This window comes from Triturus cristatus, chromosome 11, assembly GCF_964204655.1.
Source record: "Triturus cristatus chromosome 11, aTriCri1.1, whole genome shotgun sequence".
In the NCBI taxonomy this organism is placed as follows: Eukaryota; Metazoa; Chordata; class Amphibia; order Caudata; family Salamandridae; genus Triturus; species Triturus cristatus.
Genome location: NC_140594.1, coordinates 235,343,235 through 235,370,651, shown reverse-complemented (window position 1 = coordinate 235,370,651; position 27,417 = coordinate 235,343,235). Strand labels below are relative to the sequence as shown.

Here is a 27,417-nt window from a genome sequence, read left to right as displayed (position 1 = left end):
CTCAGGGGCCAGTAAATGAAGAGCTTCAGCCTTTAATTTGGATCCCCCCAGACTAAACCACTGACTGTGGGGACCCCCAGAACCTGACTAGATTGGCCCTTGAGGCAGGGCCTCACCTAAGCCAGGGGCACTCTAGAGCACTCACACCCATGTCACTCGTTGTGCCCATAACTTTAGAGAACAGAGGAGTAGAACCAATTAACAATCCCCTCCACCAAGCATGCTAACATTGTGTACGTGCAGGCAGGTGAAAGTTGTTACAATTGGTGCCCAGCTCCTTCTGACGGACCTGGAAACTTCCCTGACCTGGTATCCACCAACCTGAAATTCGTGCAATAATACAAATACTTTTGAAACACGAGTATACTGACAAGGAATTGGGATCATAGCCAATACATGCAGCTCTGCAGTAGGTTTTCTTTTTGTTTGGTATTGACTGGATAGCAAGACAATTTAAATGAACCAAAATTTACTAAAGAAAGCAACAACAAATGTTTTTTCAACATAAGTACCTACTTTTAGGTATAAAGTTAACAAGCACTTTTTTGTTGTAATGAAAAATATCTTAAACAAATACACGAAAATGTGCATACACAGTGGGGCTTTCAGTAACTCCTCTTAATCCATTAGTCTCTGACAATGTCATTTAATGAATCAATCAAATAAGCTTTATTCAGTTAACCAAAAACCATCAAAGTAAGTGTAATTGTAATTGCATTTATATAGTGCTTACTACCACTGATGAGGTGTCAAATCGCTTTTTCAGCGAGTAACACGCTACTCAGGAACCCATAAAGGATTAGTGGTGAATTAGTATAGTGAAAATATAAAAGTCATTTGAGTAGTGGATATGTTAGTCAGTTATTTGGATTGAGCACGATAGTGGAGGGATGGAAGAAGGAACAAGGTTTGATTTATGTAGCGCTTGCTACCCTTGATGGGGTGTTGAAGCGCTTTTTCGGCGAATAGCACGCTACTTCAGAACCGAGAAAGGATTAGTGGTGAATTAGTATAGTGAAAATATGAAAGTAATTTGAGTGGTGGATATGTAAGTTAGTTATTTGGATTGAGAAGGATAGTGGAGGGATAGAGAATGGAAAAATGTTTGCATTTTTATAGTGCTTGCTACCCCTTGATGGGGTTTTGATGCGCTTTTTCAGTGTGTAGCACACTACTTCGGAACCCAAAAAGGATTAGTGGTGAATTAGCATAGTGAAAATATGAAAGTAAATTGAGTGGTGGATATGTTAGTCAGATTATTTGGATTGAGAAGGATAGTGGAGGGATAGAGAAGGGAAAAAAGTTTTGCATATATATAGCGCTTGCTACCCTGCTGAGGTGTTGAAGTGCTGTTTCGGTGAGTAGCACGCTACTCCTGAACCCATAAAGGATTAGTAGTGAATTAGTATATTGAATTATGAACTTAATTTAAGTGGTGGACATGTTAGTCTGTTATTTGGATTGAAAAGGATAGCTGAGGGATAGAAGGGAAGGATTTATAATTGATTTTTGTTTATTTTGGAGCTCATAGCAGTAGGAGGAGGCTTGGGATGAGTAAAATGGAGGTGGAGGGGATGAGTAAAAGGGAGGTGGAGGAGGAGGAGTCAGAGGGAGGGTTTAGAAAGGCTTGGTTTGGGGATCGGAATAGTAAAAAGAGGTATGAGATGATGCAAAGAAAGGTGGATTAAGGAAGAGTCTTGTAAGGATTATTCTGGGGACCATAGTTGTAGTATGAGGTTTGGGATGAATGAGAGAGTGAAGGTAATGGGTATATCAGTGGCGTAGCTAGGGGGCGCGGTGGGGGCGGTCCGCCCTAGGCGGCACTATTTTGGGGGCGGACAAAGGCATTCAGATAAGGCTCGGCTTGCTTTCGTGGACGTTCGGGGACGGGCAGAGAAGGAATAGGACTCGGGCAATGTCCTCTTCTTTTTTTTGCTGGCAGCTGCCCCCCCCCCCTCTTCCTATTATTCCCTCTTTATCTGTCTTGCTCCTCACTTACTGAAAACCGTAACTTGAAGAAACGGTTCACAACCTCTCTTTCCATATTTCATTTAGTTGCTTCCCTGTGAAATGGATCCAAAAAAGAAAAACAATCTTGCGGGAAATGCCCTTTTTCTGACATTTTTCTATTCGAAAGTGCAGCGGGATGGAGAGAAATAGAAGGTTTTAAATATGAAAAATAAATACATAACTAAATAAAGCAAGACAGAGTGGTTGCAAAGTGGCCAGATTGGTTTTATTCACATCCACACATCAGCCTCACTTTACAGACTTTGCAGTGAAACGCTTCTTTTGTTTTCTCGTCTTTCTTTGAACAGCATTGTTATCCCCAGGTGGGGAAGTGCACCATTCCTGGAGGTACTGCAATACCTGGTTGATGGATGGATTGGAAAACAAAATGTGTACCATGGCTCTGTTTATGGATGTGGTCTTTTTAAACCATACTGCTTACGTTTATTAAGGATATAAGCAATGGACATTGAAACGGTTCCCTTCAGGGCCCTGTAGTCAGGTCCTTAACTTTTCAGGAAAACCACTCGCTGATTTCTGAATAGTGAGTGAGAGATCGTTAAGGTAACCATGTTGTTTCTGCTTACATTTCTCATGCTTTACTTAATCTTGCATTCCCTATGAGTGTTTGCTTTTACTTTTTTTTTAGGCAGCATATTACTCTTATCAAGTGCATACATTGAATTGAGCCACATCCAAGTGTTTATAGCGGGCACAATTAGGTTGTAGCTGAAGGCAGTGCGAGTTTCTCTCAGTGGGGCAGTATGGTGTTCAGTGGGGGAGAGGATGTGGCACTATGGCCAGAGCTGTCGAATTTGGAACTAGGGGACTGGGTTCAGCCTTCATGATCAGTCCACCAGACCACTCTACTGAGGGAGCATATTCCCATGCTAGACCTTACAAGGCCCCACTAGACCTTAGAAGGCTTGATGTCTTAGCACAAGCAGGTGTACCCTAGTGGTGTCAATTGTGAGTTAACCTTGAAGGCCTGTCCACCACAATCCATACTGAAGTTCATCTCCAGTCTTGGGGGCAGGCCTACGAAGCAGCACACCCTAGAGCAACAGTGATCCAGTCACTGTGATTCTGTCACTGAGGTCACATGAACCTTGAGCAGGTTAGGGCGGTGCAAACGGTGTGACCGCACTGGGTACCTATTTCAGGTGGGTGCGTAGTGTTGGCTAGTATATTATGGTTTAAAAAAAACTTGCTGCCACCTTCCTGGCCTCCAGCAATTTTCAGAAACAATAAAAGTGTAATGATAACTTCAGTGATTAATGTTCTTCCTAGAGAGAGATCTGAGTTTTGTCTAGTGGAAGGGTTGATTCCTGGAAAGATAGCACAGAGGGTTAATATGCCTGCTGCAAAGAACATGTACCATGCAGATCACAAAGTGCACTGCTTTAATGGGAGGACCATGATGAATGATCATTTAATGTCAGCTGTAGATGATGGATCCCTGAACAGTGTCATGTATGTGCATGTTTGCATTGTGCTGAGGTGATTACCAGGTAATTGTTCACACAGCTCTCTGATGGATGTCACATGCAGTTTTTCTGAGTCCCCAGATAGATCATGCAGTCTGTGTGTTCTCTTTGGTACTGTCAGTCACTGCCATTCACCGGTGTATTCAACTGTGTAGCCTTGGACCGTGTCATGTATGTGCATGTAACTTGCATGATCAAGGTAACTATTAGTGGCAATACTACGTGTCTCTCGGTCCTCTTTCAAGTGCTTGCTGTCCTTTTTCCCAAGCAACCCCCCCACCCCAGGGGCGGCAATCTGAGTGATAGCCCCGGGCGCCACAAGCTCTAGATACGCCTCTGGGGTATATTGATAGCGTATAGGGTGAGAAATAGGCTAGTTCATTGGAAAAAGTAGTAGAAAGAGGTTTGAGATGAGTCAGAGAGTTGAGCTAGAGGATATATTGAGAGCTGTATAGGATGAAAAATAGTGTAGTACATTGGATATGCTGAATTAGAAGAAAAGTAAAAAAATAAGCAAAAGTAAATAATATATAGATCCAAAAGTAATAAAGATATAGATCCATAAGTACATTGCAGGTACATAGAGGAAGGTAGTATATGATTAAAGATGCATTAAATAAACTCTGACTTTCAAGTGTTGTTGTACTTTAAATTAGTTTATATCAGCCGCGGTCGGTAGTAGGAGTTCCTGCAGGGCGGTGACGTGGGGAGGGGGAGGGGCAGGGTGGGGGGTAGTAAACTATGGATTACGGAGGTTTACAGGTAAGTAAACATATAAATTAATAAAACGAATTTCGTTGCGTGCACTGCATCGCATTTGCCACCCTTGTCCGACATGTTAATGACAATATCTTTTCTGTCTCTCAATTTGCGAATAAGATTCTCATATTGTATGTTCTGATGTTTAAGTCTGGTTTTGTTGTGGTTGGTTCTGTGGTATAGTTTTTTGATGTCATCAACTATACGTTCATGAAAAATGTCTATGGCGTCCTTGGGCATCATAGGATAGAATTTTGATATAAAAATATGTACATATATATATATATTCTTTTTTAGCTCAATAGTGATGCAATTGTAGATAAATAGTTTTGATAAAAAGATGTACTTATTTATGCAGTCACTTATATACATGTTAAACACATAGAATAATGTAACTATCAGTGATATGTACATTTGTGAATATAATAATTTTGTTAACATAAGTGTTCTATACCTTTATACAAAGCAATAGACATATATAGGTAAATAACCAAAGTACAAATAAATGCTTATATACAGAGAGATATGCAGTATATTTCTATCTGTTTGCATATGGTGGTTATGTGGGGAAGTAGTTTTCTGAAGTTAAGGTCGTTATCTGTACATCTTATGTTGGGGGTAAAGAGTCCCCATAGTTTTTGCTGCTTGAACAGGGAATGATGTGCCACCCATTGTCTTTTTCTTGTATCATGGGATTTTGAGGCGAGGTGCCACTCTAGAGCCGAGGTTCCTTTGTTGAATATGTTTGGTGATTTTATTCCTGATGAAGAGCGGTCCCGTTCTATGTATCACTTTGTGGGTGATACAAGGCAGCTTGGACGTGGATCTTCAGGCAACCGGTAACCAATGCAGGGCTTTAAAGGCAGGAGAGATGTGGTCTTGCGGTTTTATATGTAAGAGTAGTCTGGCAGCCGAGTTCTGAATCCAGTGTAGTCTTTTCATGGTCGTTAAAGATAATCCATGGTAGAGGCTATTGGCGTAATCGAGTTTGGACAAAACAAGGGAGATGGTAGCCTGGACATTGTGTGGAAATCCCAAATGGGGGAAGATTCGTCACAGAGTTTTTATAGTAAAAAGCTTGATCTTGCTAGTTTGTCCACTTGGCATTCATCCATAGCTTGGAGTCTGTGGTCATTCCGAGGTTTCTTAATTCCTTCGATATTTTAGGTGGTGTTCCCAGATCATCGGGTCACATGGCGAGCAGGTCATAATGTTTCCAATGTGCAGTCCAGTGTACAAATACATTAACGCGTATATTATTAAAAGTCCAAAATACAATTCATTTAATATAAAAAGTTAAATGTGTAACGCAGACCATTACAATTTTCTCACAGGTTTAAAAAATCTAATTAAAAAAACACAATGTCATTCATACTTTGCTTCTGCTCACCATAGAATCCAGAACAGGGCAATGGTTCAGGTCATTTTATTCACTGGTTGTCTTCAGATTATCACATTCTGGTTGTGCACATCTGCCTTTCAAAAAAATTAACTTCAGTGATAGGAATTGTGGGTCATTTTCATTATTGATTTTTACTTTTGCTGTTGTGAAGGACGAGGGGAAAACCATGCCACCTGGAGTTTGCTGCACCCCAGGGGGTACTACAAACCCCATCTCTCCCCCATACTCATGACTTATCACCTATATGCTCAAAAGAGTGCCACATCCCCATGGAGCGGGATGCCTGGACGAAGCCAGACCAAGGGTGGACCGTCCACGCCCGTCAGAGACTGGAAGAGGCTGGGCTGGGTTGGGCCACCCCCCTAACGTCTGGGGGCTGAGGATAACACCCACGGACCGAGGGGAAAAGGAAGTTAAAGCAGCCAGTGGCGAGTGGAGAAATGATCACGACTCTGTTCTTGTTTTGGTAAGGGTAGCAAACGTTTTATCTTAAGAAATTGAAGTCACAGAACCTGGATTGTCTATGGGAGATATAAGAAGCGGGGAAGTTTTCTGTGAAAGTACCTTGAGAATAACAGCCAATGTTGTGCCGGAGGATTCTCCTGCTGAAGTTTTCATCACCAAGGCTTTGCAAAATGAAAATATGGCTATCTCACCAGTGGAGTCTCCCGTAAAAAAGTAAAAAAGGTGGCCCTAGGCAACAGCAGGCCCCTAAAGCTAGAAAATCGAAAGAGGGGCCTGCAACTGAACTCTCTCCACATCACAGTCACAGGGGTTGAACATTGAAATTTAAATGACTTATATGCAAGGCTGAAAAGTGTTTTATTAACCCAGATTCACCATATGAATATTCGATTAGAGCTTATTGAGCAATGTTTAGCCCAACTAATTGAGCAGGGTAGGGTAATACAGGAAATTCCCCTAACTGTCACAACTAGTGCCTTGAATTTACATCCAAGGGTATATGAACCTATGCCGGGTGGCGAGATCGGGGATAACGGGAGAGGAATGGGTGAACAACAGCAACTGCACCAGCAAATACCCACTCACTTACCAGTGCATCACATATCAGAAACACAGCACTTAGATAGTACCTCAAGAGATAAAGGAGGGAAGTCGGCATATATAATTTTCAAAGAAACGCCATCCACCTTGCAGCAATTAGTCTAATTTGACTCAACACCACGAGCCAGGTAATTACATATGCAACCTAACCCAACCACATATAGGGGTGAAAGAAGGGTGGGCTTGATTATGATGCCGGTTGAACTTTCACCAGACCGGTAGCCTGGTAGAAGCAGGGCTGCCCGACTAGATGTCGGTGGTCCTGCTGTCCGCATTAGGATGCAAGCGCCTTCACAGCAGACACACTGTGTACACTTTGCATTGTGGTGTGTGCTGCAGCCTACAGTACACGCTGCAGTACAAAATATACACATTCCAAACACACCTTCACTATGTGGTAGGCATCATGAGGTGCCTGCCACATGGCGAAGGGATGTTTAGGCAGGGCCCATAGCGGAGGACCAGGGGATAACCCCCAAAGTCACTTTCTGCCTGCCTTTTCAAGGCAGGTTAACCCCATGAAAGGGCCACCGGAAACGGACATCCTAATCCCTACAGCTATGCCTGAGCAAGCATCACCCCATTTTAGGGAATCGGAGTCCAACCGCTGCACTGACAGTATCCTTGATCCTGTCCGACGCGGCAGTCTAGCTCCCCACCAGCCGAGATCCAACTGCCTGCATCCTAATGCAGTGGTTGGATCCAATGGGCTGGATGGCGGTGTTACCTTCACTGATGGGCTGAAGGTGGCGGTCCCACCGCCATCGTAATCAGGATCGATGTTATCAATGGAGGTGGTTAGCAGTGAAGAAAGCCCCATGGGGGATAGAGTAAGGGGTCAAACGATATCCCCCCCGACTGCAGCATGCCCAAACGTGTCCATTTTGCTCAAAGTACCAGTCTTTAGCAAGTCACAGTCTGAATGCACTGAGCAACTCATGGATAAATCATGCCATTGGTTGTCCAAATTTGCTAGAAAGGGCTTCCTAATATGTACAAATATCCTGATGGCAAGGAGAGTCGCAAGGGTAGGACCAGCTTTAAAAACCATTGCTGGGGACTGTATCGTCCTAAACTTTGATAGCCAGGACTATTGAGGGACCTGTTAGGTCAATTACCTAGCGTACAACCAGAGGGCCCGCAGATATATGCTTTACCCATAGGCATCTTTTATAAACCTCACGATTTGCCCAGAATTGTAGCAGGGGCAAATAATATTACGGCAACCTCGTGCTCCTGCCCCAATTTTAATCTCAATTTTAATCCTTTTAAAGGAATCACAGAATTGTCTATTCGGAATAGGTTCACCTCTCTGGAGAGTTTAGGTGGCTGCGATTGACTTCCAGAGAGGGGCAATATGACAGGGAATGGTTGGGATCAGAGTCTGCTCCCTGAGGAGGTGTGCCATAAGGAGATAGTGGGGCAAGGAAACATCAAGGTGATAAGTTGGAATATAGCTGGCCTTAGCTGTAAGAGAGATGACATGCATTGGATAAGATTTACAGCTAAATATGATATCATATGCCTCCAGGAAACATGGAATGTGGCTCCAACATCCCTAGATGGGTATAGATCTTACTATACCTTGGCAGTGCCTTCTAGAGCTGGAAAGGCAAGAGGAGGTATTTTAATATTTATGGCGAACACTTTCAGTATTAAAGTTTTAAAACATTTTAATGAGTCTCCTTATTTCCATTATTTGATATGTGAAGGGCGAGGGGTTTGGGATTTGGTTATTATAAATAATTATAATAATAATTTTGAAGGTAAAATGGATCCTGTGGTAGCAGGGTTTAATTTGTAAAATAAAAAGTGGCAGGGCTCTCATCAGGAGATTACTACAGCTTGCAGCACACATTGCCCATGCCATGCTGTAACAACACAACTACTAACCATCACACTCTTACAAGGTTGACAATTCATACTTTTTCGGGCCTCCAGAGCTATAAGAGTGGCCTGGGCAGCAGGAAATAGTGATTGTTAGACCTGGCACCATTGGCGCGGGTCTCCTTTCATTTTTTCGCTGTTGCCTCCTGTATTTTTGCTATGTTTGTGCTGGTCTAGATGTTTTGGGCACTTTGCCAGTGCTATTCAGTACCAAAGTGCAAGTGCTCCCTATTGTAAATTGTTGTGGTGAAAAACAAGACCAAGCGCCATGCCCCCTGGTACAACTCGGAACTTAGAGCGCTCCGTAAAGTGTGTAAAAAAGCGGAGAGAGCATGGAGGAAAGACTGGCTCCACAGCAACAAGGACATATATCACAACGCGGTAAGACAATATAAAACTGCCTTGAAATCAGCTAAATCTATGTTCTACGACAATAGAATACAGACCGCGACCAACTCAGCCAAAGAATCTTATAAGATAGTTAAAGAACTACTCAACATCCCAACAGCACCCCCCACTCACTCCCCCTCCCCAGATAGAAGCAAGGATCTGGCCAATTATTTTGAGTCTAAGATCCTGCGGATACTGGACTCCCTTCCTACTGTCAGTCCCCCTCCCACCCTGGCCTCAGCGGACGAAAACAACAGCCCACAGCTGGAGACTTTTAGATCAGTTTCCCTCACCGAAGTGACGTCCACACTAGAGAAAATGAAAAGCGGTTCCCCCCTTGACCCAGCCCCAGCCAGATTCCTTAAAAAGGTTTCCTCCACTATAGCCCCTATCATCAGGGACCTTATCAACTCTTCCCTCGCTGGTGGAACGGTACCCCCCAACTGGAAGAACGCAGTCGTGAAGGCTCTGCTGAAAAAGCCCCAACTGAACCCGGACGACTTGTCCAACTACAGACCAATCTCACTGCTCCCTTGTATCAGTAAGATGGCTGAAAAACTAGTCAACTCGCAACTATCCCAATTTCTCGAGACAAACAACATCTTGCGCCAATCTCAAACTGGGTTTCGACCCGGCCATGGCACGGACACTGCACTCCTCTCTGTCATCGAGGAGGCAAGGTGTATCCTAGATTCAGGGGGATCAGTGGCAGTGATCCTCCTGGATCTTAGCGCCGCCTTTGACACAGTGGACCACCGTGTCCTATCACACCGCCTGGCCAAGGCAGGAATTGTGGGTACAGCGCGAGCGTGGATCGAATCCTTTCTCTCCCATCGATCTTTTCAGGTGTGGGACGGCAACTCCCGGTCAGATCCTCTTCCACTGAAGAACGGAGTTCCCCAGGGGTCGTCGCTCAGCCCTACCCTGTTTAATGTCTATATGGCTCCCCTGGAAGACGTAGTGGCCCCCTACGGTATAAAAATAATCAACTACGCTGACGACACCCAACTTGTCGTCTCCCTGTCCCACCTGGATAACCATCCTGACAGCTTGCTGCACTGCCTCCAGGACATTCATACCTGGATGTGTGACTCGGCCTTGAAGCTAAACGGCGCTAAAACCGAGATCATGCTCCTGGGCAATAAATGGACTACCTTCCCACCCACATCTTGGCCCGACACTTTCGGAGATATCCCCTCTCCTAGAAATGAAATCAAAACTCTAGGAGTTTGGTTGGAACCCGACCTTACCATGAAAACACAGGCAGCCAAGACAGCAGGCACCTGCTTCGGTCTCCTGCGGTCCGTACGCAAGATCCTGCCCCTTCTTCCTCTCCCATCCAGGAAACTACTTGTTCAGGGTCTTGTCCTGGCCCGGCTCGATTATAGCAACGCTATCTATCTGGGGGCCCCGGAGTACACCCTGGACAAACTCCAACGCACCCAGAATGCGGCGGCCAGGCTCATTATGAATCTCTCCCCTAGAGTGTCAGCTAAGCCTGCCCTCAAAACTCTACACTGGCTCCCTGTCCGCCAACGAATAGAGTTCAAGGCCCTATGTACCGCCCACAAGCTCATCAATGGAGCTGGCCCTGCCGCGCTTAAACATATGGTTACCCCATATAAAGCCTCAAGACCCCTTCGCTCCGACGCCGAACACCTTGCTACGGTGCCCAAATTCAGGAAGGCTCGCACCGGCGGTCGCCGCTTTTCGGTCAAAGCCGCCACAGCTTGGAACTCACTCCCTCTCAGTCTACGACTGGAACCCTCCTACATGGCCTTCCGTAAGAAACTCAAAACCCTCCTGTTCCCCAAATAAGACACTCCCTCCTCCTCCTTCAGGATCTTTATAGGCTGAATAGCGCGGGGATGCCTACGGGTCACCAGGCGCTCTAGAAATCGCAAAATAAAATAAATAAAATTGTATTGGATTAGTGACTTCATGATTGGCTTATTTGATTTACTTGTCAGACCCTAATACAGTGAACCATGTGTGCCCAGGGCCTGTAAATCAAATGCTGCTGGTGGGCTTGCAGCACTGGTTGTGCCATCCACAGAAGCAGCTTGTAAAATATGGTTCAGGCCTGCCATTGCAGAACCTGTGTGCAATCTGGGTCTGCCATGTCGACTTGGCAAGTGCACACACTTGCCAGTCCCTAAACATTTCCTTTTCTACATATTAGTCACCCCTAAGGTAGGTCCAAGGGCAAGGTGCATTGTATGTAAAAGGCAGGACATGCCCTGATGTGTGTGGCATGTCCGGATAGTGAATTACAGCCACAGTACCACAGTATTGGTATGGAAAGCTATGTTAGTGGCCAGAGTTAGCATTTTGTGTACTGGCTGTTTTGGCGTTGCCCGTCTCAAGTGCCAATGTTAAGAGGTCCTTTTCACAGAAATGTTTTTACATGGGAAGGAAAGAGCCAGCGCACATGACCAAAGACTCACTAAAGAAGTATTGTATGGTGTACTACAATAAGTTTGATTTGCAAAAATGTATTTGGACCTCATATACACTGTACGTACACTGTCTATATACCATGCACTATTGGTGCAGAAAGCAAGCAATAATAAAAGCAAAATGTTCTCTAAATACCAGAAAAACACTGTTTCTGTTGTTTTTAATGGCGCAAACATGTATAACCACTGAAAACCACTTTTTTTTTAAGGCATTGAAATCACTTGAAAACACTGAAAAAACCTCACCAGAATTGACCAAAAATAGAAAGTGAAAACAGGAAAGCCTAAAAATAGATGATGAAATATCAAGTATAATCAATGAATTGTATTAGTTTCACACCTTTTCTTAAGTTATGTGTCCAACTAACATTTAATATTTAAACACTGTCCTTGATAATGACGGGAGGCAAGGAGGTCTGGGAGAGGGTTATGTGTGTGTTGGCTAAAATGGCTGTAAATGGCAGTCCAAAGGGGCGAGCTGTGATTTTGGCAGATTTCAACAAAGGGTGGGGCAAGGACATTGCCTTTACCAATGAAAAAGGCCTGGACAGAATGGTGCTGTTAGACGTTATGACCAATTGCCACAAAGACAACTCGAGAACCACTGTGCTTAATACAAGTTTATTTGTAGACCTCAAACCCACTGGCATCACACATCCTGATACTCCAGCAACCAATCGTCTCCTAGTACGTCTCTCAATCCCATCTCATGAGCTCATTACATCCTAAGAACATTCAACCCTAAAACATTCTTAAGTAAACACATCACATCTTCCCCCCCTCAAAATTGTCAAACAAATAAACCAAAACAAAAAAAATATATAAGCTTGGTAGATAATTACAAAATACCCAATATTAAAATGCAATATAAGAAATACATCCATATCACATAGCTGAATTGCTAATAAATACATGCACAAGAACATCAACAGAACCATGTGCGCACATGGCAGGAAATGACCAACAGTATGTGTCTAATGCAATCGACAGTATAATAAAATACATAAACGTCACATTGCCGCAATGCTAATAAAATGCATGCCTAGGAAAAAAATCAGTACTATGTTTGAACATATTATGAAAATACCTACTGTATGTGCCTATTGCTACAAAATCATTGTAGCAACTAGGTTAAACAACAGAACTGTCATATAGCTAGCAGCAGGATTCCTTTGACCCCTAGCACCAAGAAACCGTTCGGTGTATGTGCGCTTTACAAGCACTTTTAACATAACGTAACATAACATCTCGTACTAAAGGGCTCTGCTGCACAACCCCCTCCTCGGTTTCACCCATCCCCCTACTTCTCCCAATTCTCTCTTCCATCTGACTTCTTTGTGGTATGTTATGAATCTGGGAACTTGGTGTATCTATTGGTGGTACAGGTACATCATCTAACCAATCATACTTTTTTTCTCTTGATACCACAACTTTGTCCCACTTAAACAAGTTTTCAGCCAAATTTTCCCATTGCACAGCCATGCTGAATTGCACAAAACCTTTTTCACACACATAGGCTCAGGGAATCTGCTTTTCCCCTTTTTAGCTAATCAACCTTTTTTTCTTTTACAAAATCTCATACTTTAAGGTTCATTTTTTTCACTCCATGTAACAAATCATATCTGACCTTATATTTCTTTTGAGTCATTTTCATCCAGTTCCAACCACCAATTAACTGTCTTTGTAACCGGACCCCCCCTCCCCCATGTTGTCTTTAGTACTGGGTGTTCTTCCTCTCATCAATTCAAAATAACTATGTCCTATTGATTCACACTGAGCCAGTCTGTAAACCCATTCAATTTTCATTAGTTCTCTTTCCTAATCCAAGCTGTTACTGAATGATACCTTTTAGAACTTAGTTAAACTACTCAAAATTACCATTCTCCTCAGGATGGTAAATAGCAGGTGTTCTATGCTCTATTCCTGTGGTTGTCATAGACTCCTTGAAAACGTCCAGAAATAAATTGGCCACCATTGTCACTCACTACAACTTTGAACAAACCTTCCCTGCCAAAACCTCCGTCCAAAAATCCCACCACATTCCAAGCATCTGCTGTATTCATAATTTTGATTTCCAGCCATTTAGAAAAATTATCTATGGCCACCAGAATAAGCTTAAGCATAACATACTCACTCTGCACTGGGCCAAAGATTTCTACCCCAATCCTCTCCCCATGCATTTGTGGAACTAAAATGGGATTTAGGGGAGGTCTAAATGTGACCACTGATCTGTCCCAATTTATACATTTTATGCGCTCTCTTAGTACCTCTTCAATTTCTCCGTCTAATCATGGCCACCAGTATGATTTTTTAACTCTACTCTTGGTTTTTACAATGCCAAGGCAACCCTTGTGACACACATTCATGATTTTATTATGTAGGTCACCAGGTGCGATCGGCGTCCACTGCTTAATAAAGATCAAATTTACACAATTCATTCCTGACCTCCCAGGCTGCAACTAACTCTTCCTCAAGAAGTTTCTTCTCTGGCCAACTGTTCTTGACACACACCATTAATTCATACAGCATATTATCTTGTTCTTGTTCCGCCACCCACAGTTCTACATCAGTTCTTTGTAATTAACCCGAAAACACAGTTGCAACCAAACAATCTTCCCACTCATTTCTTGTGTTCTCCTTGATCAGTAAAGGTAACCTAATGAGGAAATCAGTAATTTTGTTATGAGCACCAGGTACACATAGTACAAAAACTGCATAGACAGTCTGGTTCATTTAGGTGAAATATTATTGAGAGCTTGTGAAGTGCGAACTTTAGTTAAAGGTTTGTGATCACTTCTAATAATCACTTTGGCTCCAAAATGAATGGTCTAAAATGCTTAAGGCCCACATGCACTCAAAGGTCTTTCTTTCTACAACTGAGTACTTCTCCTCCATGGGTGTTAAAGCACGATATGAGAAACAATGATGTGTTCTACCCCATTGACATCCAACTGAGACAGAACTGCCTCTAACTCTTTGCCGGTGGCATCTGTGGTAATGAAAACTTTACACGTAGGATCAAAGCCTTGTGGAGCTGATGCTGCATAAATGTCCTTCTTGATGCAATCAAATGCCTCTTGGCATTCACATGACCAAACAAATGTACTGCCTTTTTTCAAAAAGCTGTCTGGTATGTTACATTTTCTCAGAAAAATTGCATACAAATTTGGAAGAAAATTCCGCTACTCCTAAAAAAGCTTGCACTCCATCTTTATTTTGTGGAGACGGAGCCTGTTTGATTGCCTCAACCAATTCTCTTTGTGGAGTAATACCCTTGAAACTGATTTCATGACCTTTTGTCCTGCAAACTTGCATTTGGTCACTTCTGCTGTAAACCCATATCTTTCCAAAAATGTTATTACCATCTTCAGTTCTTCATCGTTTTTACGCATTACTAAAATATTGCCCTGAAAAACATTACTCATTTCCTATTCTTAAACAACTGGTACACAAGGCATTGGAATATCGCTGCAGCTAATGCCAGTTCAAACGGTACTCTTTTGGACAGGAAACAGCCTACAGGTGGATTAAATTATGTTATATGCTTGCTATCCTGATGCCAGTCAGGTCTATGGTAACCCCGGGCGGAGCTGGCGTAGTGCCACTATGCGGAGGTCCACGGAGTTGGGAAAAAACTCAGTGGAACTCTGCTCCCAGGGAAGCCGCAGTACAGGAGAGTGACTTTATTTCTTTTTAAATTACTTTTAGAGTATTTTTTATTCGGGGGTGGTGGTGGGTGGTGGAGTGAAGCGGAGCAGAGTTCCACTGAGTTTTTTTCGGCGAGGAGGAGGAGAGCAGTCCGGGGATGCAGCAGTACAGGTATGCAAATTTATTTCTTTTTAAATTACTTTTTAAGTATGATTTATTGGGGGGGTGGAGGACGGGAACCAATTTAGAAGGATGGCTGGCTAACTCCGCTGCAGAGTCGGAGTTTTGCCCTATACTCCGTGTTCTCAGCGTAGCGCAGAGTAGGCAAATCTCCGCACTCTCCGCTGGCAGAGCGGAGTTCTCTGCCCGCTCTTAGTCTATGGTAAAAAAACCAGTTCATTCCCATTTTTACTGATAACAACTCGCTGATGAGGGGCAAAAAAACTGATCTACAAAATGATCGGATTTAACTCCCTTTGATCCACACAGAGTCTAACATGGCCTGCAATGACCAATCACTGTCTGCGGATTCAACCTCTCCAATAATACCCGAATCCACCAACCTATTCAATTCCAAAATCACTTCTTCCTTAAGACTCAGGGGAATATTCCTTACTTTGTGTATGCATGGTCATACGTCATACGTTCATATTATTTAGTGGACAAACCACCTCAATTCTCCTATTTTACCAGAGAATACAGATGGAAACTCACTGGAGAACAACATCTCACCTTGCAAATTGTCTTGCAAATTGTCTTGCACAATTAACACTGGATCAGGACTATTGGATCTGGAAAAATGCTCTGCTCTCCCTGATCCCACCATCCTAGGACTGACGGTCCACTCTCAGCCACATACAATTTACACTCAGCTGTTCTGCCTTTAAATTCAAATATCGATCTGTGGAACCCCAGGAGGTTGATAGGTTCACCCATAAAACATTGGGGTCTTAGCAGTTCAAATCCCAATTTGAAACTAAAAAGTTCTGACTAAATCTCTTTATTAAGAATAGTATACGGTGAACCTAATTCAGCGACAAACTCCATATGTACATCGTCCACTACAATATCACAAATGGGTTTTTTCCTTTTATGCCAACTAATTTCCATAACCTTGTCTTGCACACAAAGCGCCTGTGCACCCTCTCTATCAAAACTGATTTGGGTGTCATCCTGGTACCCATTGCAAACAATACATTTAACTACTTTAGAGTTGGGACACACCCTTACGAAGGGACCTGTAACTCCACATTTGGAGCACTTCTGATTCAAAGCTGAACTTCTCTTGTCATGTGCTAAATGATAAGAGCTGCCACTGCAATAACATCTGCTCTTGGGATCTTCGGTTCTTTCATTGAAATTATATTATCTTATACCTTACATCTTATCATTCTCACATTCATCTTTGTGTTAACTTTCTTACTAGAGAACACCATCGCTTTCACACACCTGGAAGTAAGTTCTGCCTTACTATTGATAAACGTGACTACTTGTAAAGTTGACCAATCATGAATCAATAGCCTAAACTGTAAATTGAGATTATTACTGTGCATAATCACATGGTCCCTAATAAATTCATCCTCTAACAGACCAAATCTACAGGTGAAGGCTAACTTTCATAAAATCACAACATAATCTTCAATTTTTTAGATTCACCTTGTTTCCTTTGAAAAAGATTGTAACAGTCAATTACTATACACACATTCAGTGAGAAATGAGCATCTAGATACGTCAGTGTGTGAGCTGGTAAATTCAGCGTAGAGATACTTCCAGAATGAAACCAGGTTACTCAAATTGAAATTTAGGATGGCTGCTAGCAGCAACCCAAGCTGAGTGGAGTGAAGACACGGAATGGGTAGAAGTAGTCAATAAAATGAAGCTTAAAATCCAACGAGAAATGCCAAGTGGCAAGTGTCTATGAGCACACAGGCAGAATTTATCCAATCCAACAGTGAAAAAACTCTACAAACCAATGAACACCCAAGTAGTGTTACTAGCCAATCTTAAAATTAGATGGGAAATGTCAAACAGAAGAGCTAATGAACATCCAGCAGTCAGATAGACAATCCAATGGTGAAGAATTAATGATCCACTCAGCAGAGACGTGCTGCGCTCTAAAATCACAGTATAAGCCCTGCTTCCCAAGCCACATTCTATATGGAGAGTGAGACAGGAAATCCATCACTAAATTGCCTTCTATCACTCCCAACACAGGCAATGAATTGTGCCTAAAGGTAAGTAGGTGAGTTTTACCAGCAGGAACAGAGTCTAGGGTGTGAAGAGAAGGGTTCTGTACTAATGCCTAGTGCGCATCGTGTGCTCCCTTCTTGTACAAACCGAAGCCTTCTGGAATGCCATGCATTAGCATAGCACGGAGAGCTGCACGGAGAAACGTGAGGCAAGGTGATTGTCTTGGAGTGCTCTCCACTCACACTGGAAGTCAGCAAACAGTCTCTCTTTAAATTCAGGGCATAAGGGCGAGTAACAGTCTCAATATGCTTGTACTCTCCATAGTTGATGGCAGCCTGGGAGTAAGGGCCATGGGAGAAAGCCACGGTTGAAATGAATTACAGTGGTACAATGATGGGCAAATTACTCACTAAAGAGGCTTATGGGCCTTGATGCTGTATATGTGTAATTGAGCCTGTAACATTTGTGGGTTCACGGTAGAATTGAGCAAAGTCCACACAGACAACTGTGGAACCATTGTACTTTTGCCCCCAGCGTTTCTCAATCCCATCCCACGAGCTCATCACATTCTAAAAACATTCAGCCATAATACATTCCTAAGTAAACACAACATTAGACTCCTCCTATGAAGACATCTATGCAGACCCAGTTGTCTTTTGAGGTGTGTTGTGAGTACCCATCAGAATGTGCACAGTTTAGGGATTTGTGCTGAATAACTCCAGCGCTGAATTTGCAAGTCACCTCCTCTTGGGGGGAGGAGGGGTTAGAAGGCAGTTCATAACTGCGCCACAAAAAGGAAGCCCACAGACATTCACGTTGACCTTCCTTGCCTCTCTTGAATTCTGCATTTGTAGTCAGAAAATGTACACCACATCTTTGGTTTCTTCACTACCTCCCACCTTTGGGTGATACCTTGGCCCATTGTGAAATATAAAATAGGAACTTGCACCAGTCTATGTAGATTGTCCATTGTCTGCAAGCCTCATACCATCACATTTAGAAAGGAAGCCCCAGGAAAAAATAGCATGCGTGCCTTCGTTAATGCAGAATGGGCTTTGCTGCCGATTTTATAATCTCTAGTGTTGCTGGAGAGGATTAAAATCTTGAGATGCAAAATTGTTGATTATACTTTTAAAAAAATGGCATGCTCTAATCATGGCATATTCGCAGAGCAGTACAGGTATGGTTGAACTTACTCATTTCAGTTCTGCTGCCAACTAATATATGGAACGAATCATGGCAATTTCCTCGCAGCTATGCAGGTGATGTAGGTGGTCCGATATTACATTTTCTTCACAATAGTCTATACAGAGGCTTCCTTGTCTGCCTGTTCCAGTGCCTTCGATAAAGCAGGATCAGCCTTGTCACCAAGTGTGTAAGATCAAATATCACCTCTGGTGCACGCACAGGTTCTTTTTTTGCAAGCTAAAGTGTTACTGGAGAGGATCAAAATCTTGAGATGCAAAACTTTAAATTATCCCTGAAAAAGGGGCATGCTCTCTCATCAGGGCATGCTCGTAGTGCTATTTGTACTTTTTAATCTACTCATTTCAATTCTGCTAGCAAGTAATATATGGAGCGAAACATGGTGTCTTCACCATGTTTATAAAGGTAAAGTGGATGGTCCGATAGCAAAATTTCCGACATTTCCATGTCCGATCTCAGCGCATTCTCAGGGAGAAACAGTTGCCATAGTTTTACATCTCTTTGCCAGTCAGATGTCTAAACGTGGGGAAATAAGTGTACATTCCTTCCCATTGCAAGACAACTAAGGACTCACTTCACATCTAGGGCATTTTCCTTGTTGTTTAGCCCCATGTTTTCCTTTGTTTACCCTCCAAAGCACACTGATGGTGCCACTAGTGCTTTGAGTGCTTCATAAAAACATAACTAAGTAAAGTGATTAAGGCACCATAACAGTTACTGGAGGAAAAAAATAGAAACATTTGTCAGACATCTGCAATATTAAAAGAAAAACTTTTTGGGTGACTTTTAAATCTTCTACCTGTAGCCCTTTACCCCAAACCTAAGTGCTCCAGTGAATGCAAAAATTACTTCTGTGACCCAAGAGTGAGCCTTGATCAACTGGTTCAAAGACATGTCATGAAGATGTGCTTGCTCGGTGGTGGTGAATGATTGGGTTTTCTCTGACCAGAAGGAGCCATAAGATATGGCGGATACAAGGACATTGGACCCAGTGGGGTGAACGTGGCATCTGCATTGGGGGATCAAAGGTCTCCCACCACCAGTGGCTAATGTGGTTAGCATCTGGAAGAGGGCTGAGAAGCTCATGGGGTGGAAGGGACGAGTTATACTTGCAACGCCACTGTGGGAGGCAGAGGCACTGCAGGAACTTTGAGGGCTACAAAAAGTGGGACATGTCGGGCATCTTTGTGGCGGGGGATATCTGGAAAGAAGGGAGTTTGGTCTTCTTTCTGGAGTTGCAGGCCGAATATGAGACGTTGAGCAGTCAATGTCTTCTCTACCTGCAGATGCAGCATATTTTTGAGACCTATGGTCTTATGATGAAAGAACTGCCGGAGGAATTCCCCTGGAGTATAAAGTGCTTGACTACCCCTAGCATGCGCATGCCCCTTCTTTAGGGGTTGATGAGAAAGGGACCTGGGTAGGCTGGAGGATGAGGCCTGCCACTACCCACGGGAGGTGACAATCCAGGTGGGCTTTTGTCTGGTCCAGCTAAAATTGCTACACAGGCTGGGCTTCACGAGGGAGAGATTGCATAAATGGGGAAGATGTGACTCTGACCTCGTCTAAGGGGGTGTGGTCAGAGGGGCACCCTGATCCACATGCTTTGGGAGGGCCCACTGGTGCTAAGGTTTTGGGTGAGAGTGGGGGTCACATCTGTCTGAGGTGGTGGCGGTTTGAATATAGCTCATGCCCCAGCAGTGGTGCTGGGCATCTGGGGAGAACTGACTTTGGAGAGATACACTCTTCTGTTTCTGTAATGTGGCCATGGCGGTTGCACGGCAGGACATAGCCAAGCGATGGGGAAGCCTGGTCTTGCCCACACAGCGGGAGTAGGATTCAAATCTTAGCTGCTGCATGAGGGTGGAGGAGCAGGTGCATAATTCAAGGGGTTGTCCCTGCAAGTTTGATAGAATCTGGCATCCCGAAGAGCCGAGGAGGCCTGTGGTTGAGGGTTGACACCCACCGGTGAAGGGAGCTTGGGAGCATGCAGGTGAGAATTGTCTAGGCGTGGATGAGTAGGACTGCACGTTTTGGTAGCGATGGATGATTTTACACCTAGGGGACCTGCCCAGCTACTTTTGTGTTTTGATCATTCATGGATATAGAGGGTGGTGTGGATATATATCTGGGCCTGAAATATATGCGCACGGTATGGTGCCGGCTGTCTGGACTTTGTTTGGGGGGAAGGAGGGTAGGGGCAAGTTGGGGCATGTTTCTCGTTGGTGGACACTTAGCAAGCTTGCTGGTCCCTTTATTGTTGTACTGTGTGTAGTACGTTGAAAATGTCAACAAACAGATTCTTCAAAAAAAAAGATGTGCTTGATTTTAGACTATTTTGCATTTCTATGCAACAGACATAGATACCTTCAGCAATTGTTCAAAATAACATTGCATATTAAGCAGCTGGTTTTCCTTTCCCTTGATACTAAAGAATGCAAGAGCAAACTTAGTAAAAGTTAATCTAAATGAAGTGATTTAATCAGAGACTGCAAGTCCAGAGGGAGTAGCAGGTTTTCAGTATATTAAGCTAACGTACATGATTTTTACTTGCAGCAAAAAAGTAAAATATGATATTTTGGTGGCTGAAATCCAGCTTCCCCCACCCGTCCATACAGATTGCACCAACAAAATATGCATAAGTTAATAATTGTTAATTAACAGTCCTGTGAAATCACAAATTAGCTGTGAATACATTTGCTTTGCATTTCCACTCTGGTAAATGTATGTGGGAAGCAATTAAGGAAAATTAGGACGTGTTCAGTGAACAAAACAGCAAGAAATAAGTCTATTGAAATAGAATAGGGTTGATTAAGGAGAATACAAAAAACTGTGAGTGGGAGACTGAATCCTTGCATGAGAGACAGGCTGTCATGAACACCGGCAGCTAGTGAAAACAATGATTTTCATCTCGTTTCCCTTAGACATGGCTTTTAGAACATAACAACGGGCTGATATAGCAATCAATCACCTGATGCAGGTTTTATGGAATATACCCAGTGAAACATATTATGACTGGATGTATCTCTGTAAGAAACTGATTTCTAATAAGAGACTTAGACCTCCTCACGAGTTGTGCATATTGGTAACTTCACAAGTAGCCTGAAAGTTATCACCACACATGGTTACAAGTTGTAAATGAAGCGACATGCACCCTGTTCTGCTCACATTTTCAACCTACTTAAAAAAGCTGGAAAATAACTTCAGAACAGACCCCAGGAATTCAGGAAAACATTCAGTAAATATCCTGTTAATTCTGGAAACAGTCTGCTATTCACCACTTTAGGTCTCAAACCTGTATCTGTGGTGGAAATACCACCCGCAAATGTCAATACTGGACTTGGTATCATCACCTCATTGTACCAGCCTGCTCCTAGTGAGATCCTGGGTCTGTTGCTTCTAACCAAGAGCTACCCAATTGTCACGTTGTTAGAATAGGCCCGTTTAGAAACACCATAATTTCACATGCTCGTATTACTTAAATTGCCATCTTTCTTACACAGTGACTTTCGACAAACATTTGCTTGTGTGTCTGTGCAGGATAATATTCTCTCAAACTACATTGCTCTCATTTCCACTTCGGAGGCACACTATCTCGACACCTTAAACATTCAGTACAAGGGATAAAGTTCACTTGTGCAAATGTTGCATATTGTTGTCCCGTAGGCGACAAAGCTATCACACTAGGATAAATAATAGCAGCCTGACTGGGGCTTCGGCGTTGCAGCATGGGTGCTGTTATTATATATACAGCATTGTTTCCTTGTTTGAAAGAGAGGAGCATTTAGCTCACACTGCGAGGTTGCTGCATGATGGAATACCAGCCCAGCTGATTCCTGTCTACCTCTACAAAAATGGATTCTCATAATGCTAATTACGTCATATTGTTTCATTTTGCTGATTATCGCAGCACATGTATTTTATGCAAGAATCAAAATGCTTCAATATATATTAAAACACCTTTTTTTGTGGATTTTAATGTAGCGCGAACTAGACGCCAAATTGTCAGGGCACTTTACACAAGCACCAGTTACGTTACAGAGAGATACATTCATTTTTGTTAGGCACAGGGAGATTAAGTCATTTGCCCAGAATCACAGAATGTTTAGCATCCCTGCCGAGACTTGGTCCTGGTTTCCCAGCTCCGAGGTCGACTGCCCTAGCCGTTAGTCCACATTCTCCCCCCATTCTCTCCCACATTCTCTCAGCCTAGCCGAGTATTTCTTGTGCATTTCTTTGGGTATGCATCAGTAACTAAACAAAAGGGTTCTAGATCTGTTACCATGATTTCTTTGGGGTGTGAGGGTTTTCATGTTCTGAGGTTGCTCAAACATGTTACCCTGTAAGGTTAGAGGTGCTGATGGTGCACTATAAGCTAGCAGGGATACAGGTCAACGTATCCTGAGGATGTGGATGGAATTAGTCTGCCACAATCCTGACATTTATGTTTTTCAACAAAAACTCAGTTTGACCAGAGAGGTACAAGCTGTACTACACAGTCATCTTTGCCTCTCAGCTCCTGCACTTAAAGCTCAGTAGAAGGTGCAGATCTCCAACAAAGCAAGCTTCATATTCCTTAGCCTTGTCAATCACTGACCACTCTCTATAGCGTCTAAAGTAAGCAGTGCATCTGATACAACACGTTTAAGTTTTTCTGTCCCCATCTTAATAATCTCAGCTGCTGCATTGCCTTGGAAGGCTCTTCTCTTGAAGGAGACAGCTTTAAATACTCAATAAATATTCAAAGATATCTTTGTTACAAACTAATTTAACTCCCTATCTCTTTCTCATAGACGACTCCAGATGATCCCATTTATAATGCCCAGGTGATGCACTGGCTTCTGGGCAATCTTCTCAGTGAATCTGAACATCCACTTGGACCAACCCTCAGCCAATTGGACGGACAGTAATTCCACTTGGCAAGCTGCAATCATCTGTTTCAACACACGCATCAAGCTACACTCTTAAGATACACTACAGACCTTGAGGAATAAAACAAATATTATTCTTCTGCAATGCTTGCCCTACATCACAAATTCCCCATTTTGTCAAGAAGCTCCTTGAGAAAATATCAGTAACCCAACTTCACATCACTGCGGGCCTGATCCACAAAGGTAAACTTACACTTTTGTGTAAGTTTACTATTTTTTTGGGCGTTGACAAAGTGCTGGTCTGATTTTACTAATTGTAATTTCATGACTGCTAAGACTCTGCAGTCGAGGAAGAAATCGCTGCACATAAAAACTTAAGACAGGTCATTCTTTTTATGTGTGGAGTCTCTGCCACGAATCGGAGTCTCCCAAGTCGTACAATTATTATTAGTAAATTTAAACTATTGATTCACAAAGGTAAACTTACACTTTGGTGTAAGCTTACTATTTTTTTGGTATTCAATTCTAAGATTTAAATTTTACATATGGATATAATACACTTGTAATATGGCAGACGGGACATAAATCATGTTTGCAATGGAGAAACCCGTCTGCTGATCTCTAAATCAGGCACAAAGTCCAAAGGTAAAATCTTTAACCAAGGATGAACCTGGTTGGTGTATCTAACCCATTCTCCATTGCGATCAGCCTCAAATTGTGCCTAGTCCTGGTCTACTGAGACCATGGATAATCATTGGCGCTTTGTGCTTTTTGGTACGATTCCTACTTTAAACTTTAAAAATTCATATCTCTGGCGCCCCTTATTGGATTGTGTGATTTTAGTGTCATTTTGTTTATAACATTTTACTTTACGTTTCTAATTTGGTTTGGGGTTTCTTTTGTTTTGAATTTTTAGTTTATTACAGTTTTGGTACTGCATAAACTTATCACACTGTCCTACGCTAAGCCTGTCTGCTTTGCACTATTGCTACCCGAGGTTGAGCGCAAGGTAATTTAGTGATTTTGAAGGTTCACCCTGTCAAGGTTTGTGATGATTACTTGAGGTAGGTAGTCACCAACCCCAAATAATATCAAATTTCTTAATTTCCATATTTTCCTCATAAGAAGTAAAATTCAGGCCTCAAGCTTTATCCATGGTAATTGTGAAAGAGAAAGGAATGCTCCAACTTACCTTACAACACTACTTACATCATATAAGAAATTTTCAACACATATTTGCCTTAGAATAGCCATGTTTTCCTTTCAACATAGTAACCTGTTTAAAAGTGTATTGCTTGTATCTGCCACCACCGACAGACAGCAGCCTCTCCTCTCATTGAACTCTCATTGGCTGTCTCATCTTTGACTCCCCTAAACTAAGAATCTTCAATGAGTGAGAATGACAAGCCCAGTGAGCTTTGGAAAAAGTGGGTAGTACATCCACCTTCACCTGCTTATATTGCTGTGTAGGGGCACCTGGTACTGCTAGTGGGCTACCTGTGACCTATTGCCATTCCTCTTTCCCCTCTTTATTTAAAAGGCCATATTCCTTGCTTCCAGTAGGGGTGAAGGCACCCTTGCTATGCTGCTGGCTGGTGCTTACATAAGCCTAATCAAGCTTAAGCTCTAAGAGGCCATCTATTGCCCTACACAGGCTTAGAATACACATTCCATATATTATGCAAGAATAAGACCAAGACAAATGGTGTGTGTCAACACTGTGTAGGACAGCTCTTCCTATATGCACTACATTATAACCCATGTAGCTCAACCATGAGTCAAAGGGGGTGTAAGTAAATGCTGACAAGTTATAAACTTTGAATAGGTGTAAATTGAACTCAGGCTAAGTTCATGTATCTAAATCTACAACTCTTCGGGCTCAGAAAACCTTTACCTTTTGTAAAATGAAATGCTATTTAGGTGTTTTTCGTGCAGACGTTTTCTGAACTGTGCATAGCTACACATTTAAGCATGAGAATTATTGCCTACACTTACAGTAGACTTGCAACTCTTTTGGAACATGCAAAAAATTGTAGGAGCGCTGTTGTGGTTTTTGTAGGAGTTCCCATGCACATGTGCTTTTACACTTGTAAATTCAACACGGGCCATATTATGGAAGTGCCCCAGGGGCGCAACGGGCTTTTACGCCTACTTTGTGTACCTTTGGGGCACTTAAGAATTACAGAAGGGGCTGCAGACTCTTGTGCGTCACTTTCTGGAATGACGATAGTACTGGTGCACATAAAGTGCCAGCACTATCATCAGAGGGTGTTCTCTCATTTGCATAGGGGCGTGGCCCCACACAAATTAGGGAATTCCTTGGCTTCAGCACCCATGCCGTATTATAGAAGGGGCGCAGAGACAAAGAAGCTGTTAGTAAGCGCACTGAGAGTTTGCCACTTAGAGGGTGTCGCTCTGTCAGTGCGCCCCCTAATGGCTTCCCTCTGGAGAGAGGAAAGAGGGTCCCAAGGACTCCCCAGATATCCCCTTGGAGGCAGGTGTAGTCACTCACTGCACCGCCTGCAACGTGATCTCTAATCTGCCTTCAAAGCGCAGGTGGATTCCAGTCTGCACTGTGGAACATGGAGCAGCTCCAAAGCAGCCGATCCATTATGCACATGAATGTGCTGTCCCCAGGGAAGCGCGAGTTCGCAGCTGCCCTAGATAAGGATAATTTTATTGCACAGTTAATTAAAACTTACAATTTAAGATATACCGCTTTTAAAAGAGATACATATCGAGGGTAAAAAATGTAGTTATCAGGAGTTAAAATTATGAGATTCATGTTAATAGTTTGCATTTTTGTTATTGTTCGTTAGGGCGATGGCCCATAAGTTATGCTCAGAGTCGCTGTTTGTCCTTTACTCAATTTCATCGTTTTGTTTCTGCTTAATTCTCTCCGCCACTACGTCAAAGTATTTTGTAAATCTGCAGTTTAATTGAGTCTCCTTCGGATTAAAACATAATTTGACTGCATGCCTACAGGTTCTGATACCCTTCTGGTTCCATATTGCGCGTAGTAGAGATCTCCTATTGTCCATTAAGATTGGGCAAATACATACTATGTGGACTAGATCTTCAGGTCCTGCACTGCAGAGACGGCAAGTTTTCTCTTCCTGATTCCGTTTCCATGGGGCCAGGTGGGGGAGAATTGGTAGTATACCGAGTCGCAGTTTTAAAAATTTCTCTTTGATCTTCTGTTTGAATCCATGGTCCATATACGCTTGAGTCTTTAATGCTTTATAGTCACTTAGGACTGTCCATCTGTGTGCCCTTTTTGCTAGAGTTTCCTTATCCTCTAATAGCGATGTTATTTTTGTGATCTTTGTTACTAGTTTTTTAAAACTTCTATGATCTACTGAGGTGTTCCAGAGGTCAGACAGTTTAAGTACTTCTAATGATTCCATCAGATACTTCCTTGCGTGTGACCGTTCTCGTCGTTGCAGCTTAATCCAGAGATGGGCATTTAAGGTGCCTTGCTCAGCATTTCTAATCTTATGCCAGCATTTTATAAAGCTGCCCCTTCTTTCCACTGTCTGTTTTTGAACCCCGAACTCCAATCGAATTTGGGCAGGGGGTACATAGTTGGGTAACCGAAAGATGGATCTATAAGTTTTACTGATCACTCTATCGAGGGTAAGAGCATCTTTTCCGAGAGTTGATTCGCTCCCGTATGCTAGCGTCGGTTGAAGGCGAGCTCTCAATGCTTGTAGAAGCGGGTCAAGCGTATAGTCTGGCAATATTTTCTTCAGGGGGATCATCGCGAGACGACTCATGGTGCCTTTCCGTTGTAACGTCTCTAATTGTGGTTTGGACGCGCCTCTGCTGTCTACTAGGACTCCCAGATATTTATAGCACGCTACATGGTCCAGTTTATGTCCGTCCAGGTACCAGCAGTTTTTTCTGGCCTTCTTATAATTCACAGCCATAGTTTTTGTTTTCTTTAGATTGATTTTTAATCCATTACGCTGTGAAAATGTGCTGGTAGTGTTTAGAAGATGCTGAAGGCCAATTGGAGTTCGACTTATTAAAACCAGGTCATC

General features: G+C 42.9%; 1 protein-coding gene across 5 annotated transcripts in view; it reads right to left on the bottom strand.

Moving 5' to 3' along the window:
- Positions 1 to 27,417, bottom strand: part of MYO18B (myosin XVIIIB) — a 1,573,426-nt gene that overhangs the window by 1,045,519 nt on the left and 500,490 nt on the right. The window lies entirely within an intron of this gene.